This window comes from Microcaecilia unicolor, chromosome 10 (genome assembly GCF_901765095.1).
Source record: "Microcaecilia unicolor chromosome 10, aMicUni1.1, whole genome shotgun sequence".
NCBI lineage: Eukaryota > Metazoa > Chordata > Amphibia > Gymnophiona > Siphonopidae > Microcaecilia > Microcaecilia unicolor.
The window spans coordinates 32,365,364-32,374,172 of record NC_044040.1 but is presented as its reverse complement, the minus strand read 5'-3'; positions in this window follow the sequence as shown (position 1 = coordinate 32,374,172).

Below are 8,809 nucleotides of genomic sequence, written 5' to 3'. Positions count from 1 at the left end.
TAGTGACCGGCATTGAATATTCGGCAGTTTCTGGCTGGTTCTAACTTAACCGGCTATGTGAATATTTAGCGCTGGCTGGTTAAGTTAGTGGTGGGGAAAATAGGACTGCTATTTATGAAATCTAATTTGCCTGCTAAAGTTAGCCAGCCAGCGCTTGAATATACGTGGATAGCTGCTATATGGCACTAATACGCAGCATCTGGCTATTTCATGCTGAATATTAGCGCTTAAGTGCTATTTAACCAGCCAGGAGCCACTCAAATAGTACTGAACATCGGGTGCTTTGTCTATGTCATAGATCAAAATAAATACTTGTGTCACAATGTCATTGATTTGTATTCTGGACAGCAGGTGGCGATGTTGTAGAGGTTACTTTTTTCCCCATTGACAGAAGGTGTTTTAGACATAGTGATTTTGACCGTGTCTACCTTTCCTCCCATAACTGGGTTAATTATTTAGTGAAAACGTTGAATAAATCTGTCGTGTCATCCATAGAAGACATTTGCATTTTCCCCTCAGAAGAACTGTGGAAAGTGGTATCTTGTTCCGTGTTCACACTTCAGCACATTAAAGATGCAAATTCTGGCAGTGTGGGAGATTTTCTACTGTGTAAGCCACAAATACATGGCTTGTGACTTTAGAACTGAAGTTATACCTTTTTTTCACATCTCGGGACTCGTTTTATATAGACGTTTATGATCGTAAAGATATATGTGTGGAGAATTTTGCAGCATGCAGAGTGAATGTGTTGTAGGGATATAATGACAGTGTAAATCCTGTTATTCTGATTAGTTGAGAGAGGAAATGAGACAATTCTCGGACATCTGTGACCTTCAGCACTTGTTACGTATACCACTGTACTTACATAGGTTTCCAAAGCTTGGTTACAAATGGATTCTAAAGAAAAAAAACATTCTACCCAGGAGAGCAGTAAGACTAGTAATTAAATTTTTAATTTTTGTTACATTTGTACCCCGTGCTTTCCCACTCATGGCAGGCTCAATGCGGCTTACTTGGGGCAATGGAGGTTTAAGTGACTTGCCCAGAGTCACAAGGAGCTGCCTGAGCCTGAAGTGGGAATTGAACTCAGTTTCTCAGTTCCCCAGGACCAAAGTCCATCACCCTAGGCCACTCCTCCACTGTTGCTACTATTTGAGATTCTACATGGAATGTTGCTATTCCACTAGCAACATTCCATGTAGAAGGCGGCCCTTGCAGATCACCAGTGTGGCCGCGCAGGCTTCTGTTTCTGTGAGTCTGACGTCTTGCAGGACGTCAGACTCACAGAAACAGAAGCCTGCGCAGCCTTCTACATGGAATGTTGCTAGTGGAATAGCAACATTCCATGTAGAATCTCCAATAGTAGCAACATTCCATGTAGAATCTCCAATAGTATCTATTTTATTTTTGTTACATTTGTACCCCTCGCTTTCCCACTCATGGCAGGCTCAATGTGGCTTACATGGGGCAATGGAGGGTTAAGTGACTTGCCCAGAGTCACAAGGAGCTGCCTGAGCCTGAAGTGGGAATCGAACTCAGTTCCTCAGGACCAAAGTCCACCACCCTAACCACTAGGCCACTCCTCCATTATTCATTTATTTATTTAAGGGTCTTTTTACCAAGCCGCGGTAGAAAGTGTCTTCACACGGGTTTTCCACACATGCTACAGCCATTTTAACCAGTTTCGCATTTTCCTTATTAATGGCCATATGCTAATGTAGTCATTAGTTCCCAGCCATTAAAATAAGTTTTCACATGAGTATTTACCAATTCCTATTTTGTAGACGGTAAGGGTTAATCCTGTGCTAACTACTCTCCACTCCCCAGACACACCCTTCCATGGAAAAATAAAAAATATTTTTTAGTTAACAGTTTGCACATGCAGATTAGGAACTCACCACAGGACGCCTGAATACATTTCATGGTAAGCCCTTTTGAGTTGGGGTAAGCACATGCTAGAATTTACCGCAGCTTAGTAAAAGGGTCCCTTAGTTGGGGGATTTGATATACTGCCCTCTGAAAGCAAGAACAATCATGGTGATTTATAGTAACTTCATTTTAATATCCAGCACATGAACCTTAAAAAGAAAAAAATACACACAGAGGCACAAAAGAAAGAGTATAGGAGCAATTCTACACGCAGGTGAATTTTTGAAAGAGAAGGGCGCCCATCTTCCGAAACAAATCGGGAGGTGGGCGTCCTTCTCGCAAGGTCGCCCAAATCGGCATAATCGAAAGCTGATTTTTGGCGCCCTCAACTGCTTTCCATCGCTGGGACGATCAAAGTTCATGGGGGCGTGTCGGCAGTGTAGCAAAGGCGGGACTGGGGCGTGCTTAGGAGATGGGCGTCCTCAACCCATAATAGAAAAAAGAAGGGCGTCCCTGACGAACACTTGGGCGACTTTACTTGGTCCTTTTTTTTTCACGACAAAGCATCAAAAAGGTGCCCGAACTGACCAGATGACCACCGGAGGGAATCAGGGATCACCTCCCCTTACTCCCCCAGTGGTCACTAACCCCCTCCCACCCTCAAATAAAATCTTTAAAAATACTTTTTTTTACCAGCCTCTATGCCAACCTCAAATGTCATACTCAGGTCCACAGCAGCAGTGTGCAGGTCCCGGGAGCATTTGTAGTGGGTGCAGTGTACTTCAGGCCGGCAGACTGAGGCCCATCCCCCCTACCCATTACACTTGTGGTGGTAAATGTGAGCCCTCCAAAACCCACCAGAAACCCACTGTACCCACATGTAGGTGCCCCCCTTCATCCCTAAGGGCTATGGTAGTGGTGTACAGTTGTGGGTTGGGGGGGGGGTTAGGGGACTCAGCACATGAGGTAAGGGAGCTATGCACCTGGGACCTTTTTCTGAAGTCCACTGCAGTGCCCCCTAGGGTGCTCGGTTGGTATCCTGGCATGTGAGGGGGACCAGTGCACTACTAATGCTGGCTCCTCCCATGACCAAATGGCTGGGATTTGATCGTTTTTGAGATGGGCGTCCTCGGTTTCCATTATTGCCGAAAACCGGGGACGACCATCTCAAAAACGACCTAAGGATGACCATCTCTAAGGTCGACCTAAATTTCATCCAGAATGGGTAGAAGTAAATCAATTTTTCAGCCTTTCAAAAAGTACAAAGACCAGGGGACACTCAGTGAAATTACCTGGAAATAATTTTAAAACAAATAGGAGGAAATATTTTTTCACTCAAAGAATAGTTAAGCTCTGGAACTCACTGCCAGAGGATTTGGTGACAGTGGTTAGCATATCTGGGTTTAAAAGAGGTTTGGACAAATTCATGGAGGAAAAGTCTATGGACATGGAGGAAGCTGCTGCTTGTCCAGGGATTGATAGCATGGAATGTTGCTACTAATTGGGTTTCTGCCAGGTACTTGTGACCTGGATTGGCCACTATTGGAATCAGGATACTAGGCTAGATGGACCATTGATCTGACCCAGTATGGCTATTCTTATGTTCTTAATACGTTTTCACTGTACACTACCTAGAACAGCGGATAATTGTGGTGTATACATATTTTAAATAAATAAATATTAGATAAGCATGGCAAATGGAAATGGTTATCTTTACCTGAATAAATTATAAGTAAAGGAAGTTTGTAAAACTTATGAAGTGTTTGAAAATAAAAACCTCATAAACATTTCCAGAATCTTCAGCGATGGCTATCTTGGTGTATTCCAGGAACATTTTATTGCCTGTAATTTATTCTCTAAGTGGACTCAAGCATATGATTTAACTGCACTAAAAAAAACATTTGCCCAGTGCTAGCAGTTAATGGCAGAGACTTTTAGAAAAATGCTCTTACATGCTGCTGGAAGCTGCTGAACTTTGGATAAACGGGGAAATTCCTCACAGGGTTAACGACAGTCCAGAAAGGCTTGCAGAGGAAAAGCACTTTATTAGCCGGTTACAATTGCATAGTGTGAAACAGGTGGTCCCTTCATCAGAGATCTCTTGTACAGGTTTAAAGCCCTCTGGTCAACTCTGCGCAGTAGTCTTCAAGGGACACTTTCCAAAAATACTAGGACTAGGGGGCATGCGATGAAACTACAGTGTAGTAAATTTAAAACAAATCGGAGAAAATGTTTCTTCACCCAACGCATAATTAAACTCTGGAATTCGTTGCTGGAGAACGTGGTGAAGGCGGTTAGCTTAGCAGAGTTTAAAAAGGGGTTAGATGGTTTCCTAAAGAACAAGTCCATAAACCACTACTAAATGGACTTGGGAAAAATCCACAGTTCCAGGAATAACATGTATAGAATGTTTGTACGTTTGGAAAGCTCGCTAGGTGCCCTTGGCCTGGATTGGCCGCTGTTGTGGACAGGATGCTGGGCTCGATGGACCCTTGGTCTTTTCCCAATGTGGCATTACTTATGTACTTATGAAGTGGTGTTTACTATTCAGTCCTTTGAAGTAAATTAGGCTTCCAAAAGATTCAAAAGGATAGCAAAGAGAAAATAATCTGTAACATTTTTTTTCTAGAGCGGTTTTGCACATAGAGGGTTAGATTCTATATATGGCGCCTGAAAATTCTGTGCGGAAAAAAATATGCATAGGTGTATTCTCTAAAGTACGCCTAAACTTTGTAGAATAGCCTTAAATTTCCATGCGGTATATAGAATATGACGAGAGCTGGTCCGCACGACTAAATTTAGTTGGGGTCAATTTCTCCAACTAAAACCTGGTGTAAATTTCGACACCTAAATTAAGCACAGAGCGGGTGTATTCTATAACACGCATAGATTTTAGAAACTTCCCATGACCCACCCATTTCACACCCGTAGCCACGTTTACTTTTCAACTATGCAACTTAGAATTTATGCACACCACTTTTCAGAATACGCTTTGACCATATTGTGTGTAAATTCTAATTAATGCCAATTAATGCTGAAAATTGCTTGTTAACATTCAATGATCAGTGCTGATTAGCTTGTTAACTAATTAAGGGGTCCTTTTACAATGCCGCTGTAAAAGGTAGCCTGCAGTAATGTGGGTGCGTCTTTTTGGTGCATGCTGGGCCACATTTTACCATGGCTGGGAAAAAGGCCATTTAAAATGGCTTGGGAAATGGGCATGCGCAAAAATTAAAATTAGCGCATGCCTATTTATGGCCTGAGCCCTTACCGCCAGCCATTGACCTAGAAAAAAAAAGTTATTTAAGTGGGTGAGCGCAACACCCCCTGAGTACTGGCACTGGTGTAACTGGTTAATGTTGATGGCACATAATGGGGCACATACATCTCCCGTGCGCAAAAAGTGTTTCTTTCAGTCTGGGAGCCCTGTATTCAGTCCCTATCGCCATGTCCTCATATTCTGGTGGATAGGTGTATTTTCTGGGATGGTGCTTTTTTGTTTTTTTAGGGGGGGAGGGGCTCCTTTCTTGGATAGGATGGATGGCTTACTCATTGGTCTCATGCTGTGATGCATTTTCTATTCATTCTGTTTCTTTGTATCTAAATCGTATTACTTCTTGGAGGCAGAAGACTATAAGAACCCAAGCCTTTTGCCTGATATTGTTTTCTGGTTGCACCATATGCCTGGAATAGACTTCCTGAGCCGGTACGTCAAGCTCCATCTCTGGTCGTCTTCAAATCTAAGCTAAACGTCCACCTTTTTGATGCTGCTTTTAACTCCTAACCCTTATTCACTTTGTTCAGAACCCTTATTTTATCATCTTCACTTTAATATTCCCTTATCTCTTGTTTGTCCTGTTTGTCTGTCCTAATGTCGAGCAGGGACTGTCTCTTCATGTTCAAGTGTACAGCGCTGCGTACGTCTAGTAGCGCTATAGAAATGATAAGTAGTAGTAGTAAGTAAGGGCTCACATGCTACCTGTGCAGTAACCATGCAGTGCATGCCAATGTGGCCATGCTGCCAATTACCGCCGGGAACGCCCCAGAGGTAGAAAATAGAAAAATATTGTCTACCACAGGATTTGACATATGCCAAACTCAGAATGACCATCAAGCGCATGCGCTATCCCAGCGCTAGTGCCAGCTGGCCCTCCCGTGGCTTTGTTAAAGGGTCCCTAAATTATGCGCATTGTTATGGACTACGCTTTGATTTCCGCCTGTAAATCTTGGAGTGATAGATAGAATCCTGGGGAAAACGCCATCCCTCTCATCCCAATTCACTAATTTCCACCTTAATTTACTAATTTCCACATTTAAGGTAGAAAGTCATTAGCTGACTTTGGTGAACACAATTCAGGGGCCATTTTACAACATTGTGGTAGGGCTATTGTGGCATTAGCACATGGCCCATGAGCTGGTGGTAGTGCAACCCCCACTGCTCTCCATTTCTGGCACAACCGGAAATATTTTTTATTTTTACTATTGGGGGCTTACCCGGTGATAATTGGGCAGCACCAAAAAGAACAGGAGAAGCCTCCACGAAAAATAGAACAAACCAAAGCGAGTAGAGGCCGACTGATGGACAAACCAACTCGGGAGATGATGTTGAAGATGTTTTATATATGTATTTTATGGCACCCCGACATAATAGACCATGACAAAAAAAAACCGACAAAAAACCCCCAACAAAACAGACTAAAACCAAAACAGACCATGACAAAAAAAAAAAAACCTCCAAAAAAACCCCCAAGACAAAATAGACTCTACACAAAACAGGGCAGGGAAACCTCCTTAATCAAGCTGGATTATCTTGTCAAGCAGATTTATGATTCTCACTAGATACCAAGTGTTGATAGTGAAGTCAAGCCTTAGGCAGGTGCCAGGACTTTCAAGTGACAAGCCCTGGACTTTCTCAGTAAATCTATTTCATCAGGCCCTTTTGTCAGGAGTCTATTTTGTCAGGGACTTTTATGTCGGGAACTTTTTTGTCTGGTTTCTTTTGACCGTTTTTTTTTTGACAGGGTGCCATATTTTATATATATTTTTGGCAATTGTTTTATTGTTGTAATGTCTTTTAGTTATATATATGTATAGTTTAAATGGTTTAATGGAACATGTTTTTTAATTTTTAAATTTTTAATTCTTTAATTGTTAATATTTAGTTGAGAATATATGTTTACAAAAAAAAAAAACCCGTTTCTGATGCAAATGAAACGGGGGCTAGCAAGGTTTTCTTCAGAGTGTGCATGTGGGAGTGTGTGTGTCTCTGCCCTCTGCCCTCTCTGCCTCCCCCCTCCCCCCTCCGAGTCCAGTCCTTCAGTGTTGTTTCCTGCTGTTCTGTGTTTTTGTTACAGAGAGAGTGAGGGCATCTCTCTCCCCTCCCCCCTCTGAGTCCTTCACTGTTTCGTGGGATTTCCTGCTGTGCTGTTTTCCTTCACTCATGGGGAAACCGGATATCTGTGGCGCTTCACACTTCCGGCTGGAGGCTTCAGTGGTGCCTTTTATATATATAGATTATAAATTTACATGTTTTGTTTAGATAATGTATGACATATCTGTCTAATATATGATATGTAAACTTTATACAGTCATATATATTATCATTTCCTTTGTGTTGTCCTTTAAATGTAATACATCTATATGTCTTTTGTACAATTTTATCTGTGGCCCCTGAGGCAGGCGCTCTTTGCGTCGAAACACGGACCGTGTTGGGTCCTCTGTGCAAGTTGTTTAATAAAACATCTTCAACATCATCTCCCGAGTTAGTTTGTCCATCAGTCAGCCTCTACTCTCTTTGATAATTGGGCAGCGCCAAGCACTGCCCGATTACCACCAGGTTAGCATGGGAGACCTTACTGCCGCCTAAATAGGAGGCAATAAATGCTCCCCCACGCAGAAGGTTTGTTCTTATTGTACAGCCATTTCCCTCTTTTTAAAAACCCGCTACTGTAAAAGGGGCTTTGGCGCACCGCAAATTAGGTACGATTCCCGGACATATGTGCTATTCTTTAAACCATGCCTAACTTTGAGCGCGGTTTATAGAGTAGCACTTTTTTGGCACCCACTTTTTCGGTGCCATGTATAGAACTCACCCTGTTAAGTGTTCTTATAGAATCATAGCCACCGAGAGGGGGGGGCAGGGGGGACAAAATTCCCCAGGCCTGGGCATTCAAGGGGGCCCAGCGCCGCAGTCCCACTCGCCCTCCGTCGTCGACCGTCTGCCACCTGGCCAGGCCCCTTGCATTGAAATCACAGCACCTCTCACCTCCATGTGAAAGCGCTGCAGGCAGCAGGGCAGCAGATCGCCTCCCTTCGGGCCTCCTTCCCTCCCTGTGTCCCGCCCTCGTCTGATGTAACTTCCGCGAGGGCGGGACACAAGGAGGGAAGGAGGGCCGAAGGGAGGCGATCTGCTGCCCTGCTGCCTGCAGCGCTTTCACACGGAGGTGAGAGGCGCTGTGATTTCAATGCAGGGGGCCCGGCCCGGTGGCGGACGGAGTGGGGAGCAGCGGCGGTGGTGACCTCAGGGGGGTGGAGGGGGAGCGGTGGCGGCAACCTTGGTGGGGCAGTGGGGGCAAGGGCAGGGTCCTGGGGGCGGCCTTGCCCCAGGCCCGGCCCAGTCTCTCGGCAGCCCTGTATAGAATACTAGCACAAACCCGCATCAACCCTCCAAAATTTAGGCACACACATTTACGAGTCAATGGCTCACTTAAATGATAGTATCTAAGAGGTCCTTTTATAAGCTGAGGTAAGCACTACTGTTTGCTTTCACACGTAAAAATGCACTACTGTGGGCTGCGCTTAGGCATCCCAGAGTAATTTTGGGATCAGTGCATACTATCTACACTGGGGCGTGTTTGGGGTGGAGAGTGGGCGTGGTTATGCTAATTGGTTAGTGTGTGGGCAAAAGTGCTGAACTCTCTACACCAGGATGTTCTTACTC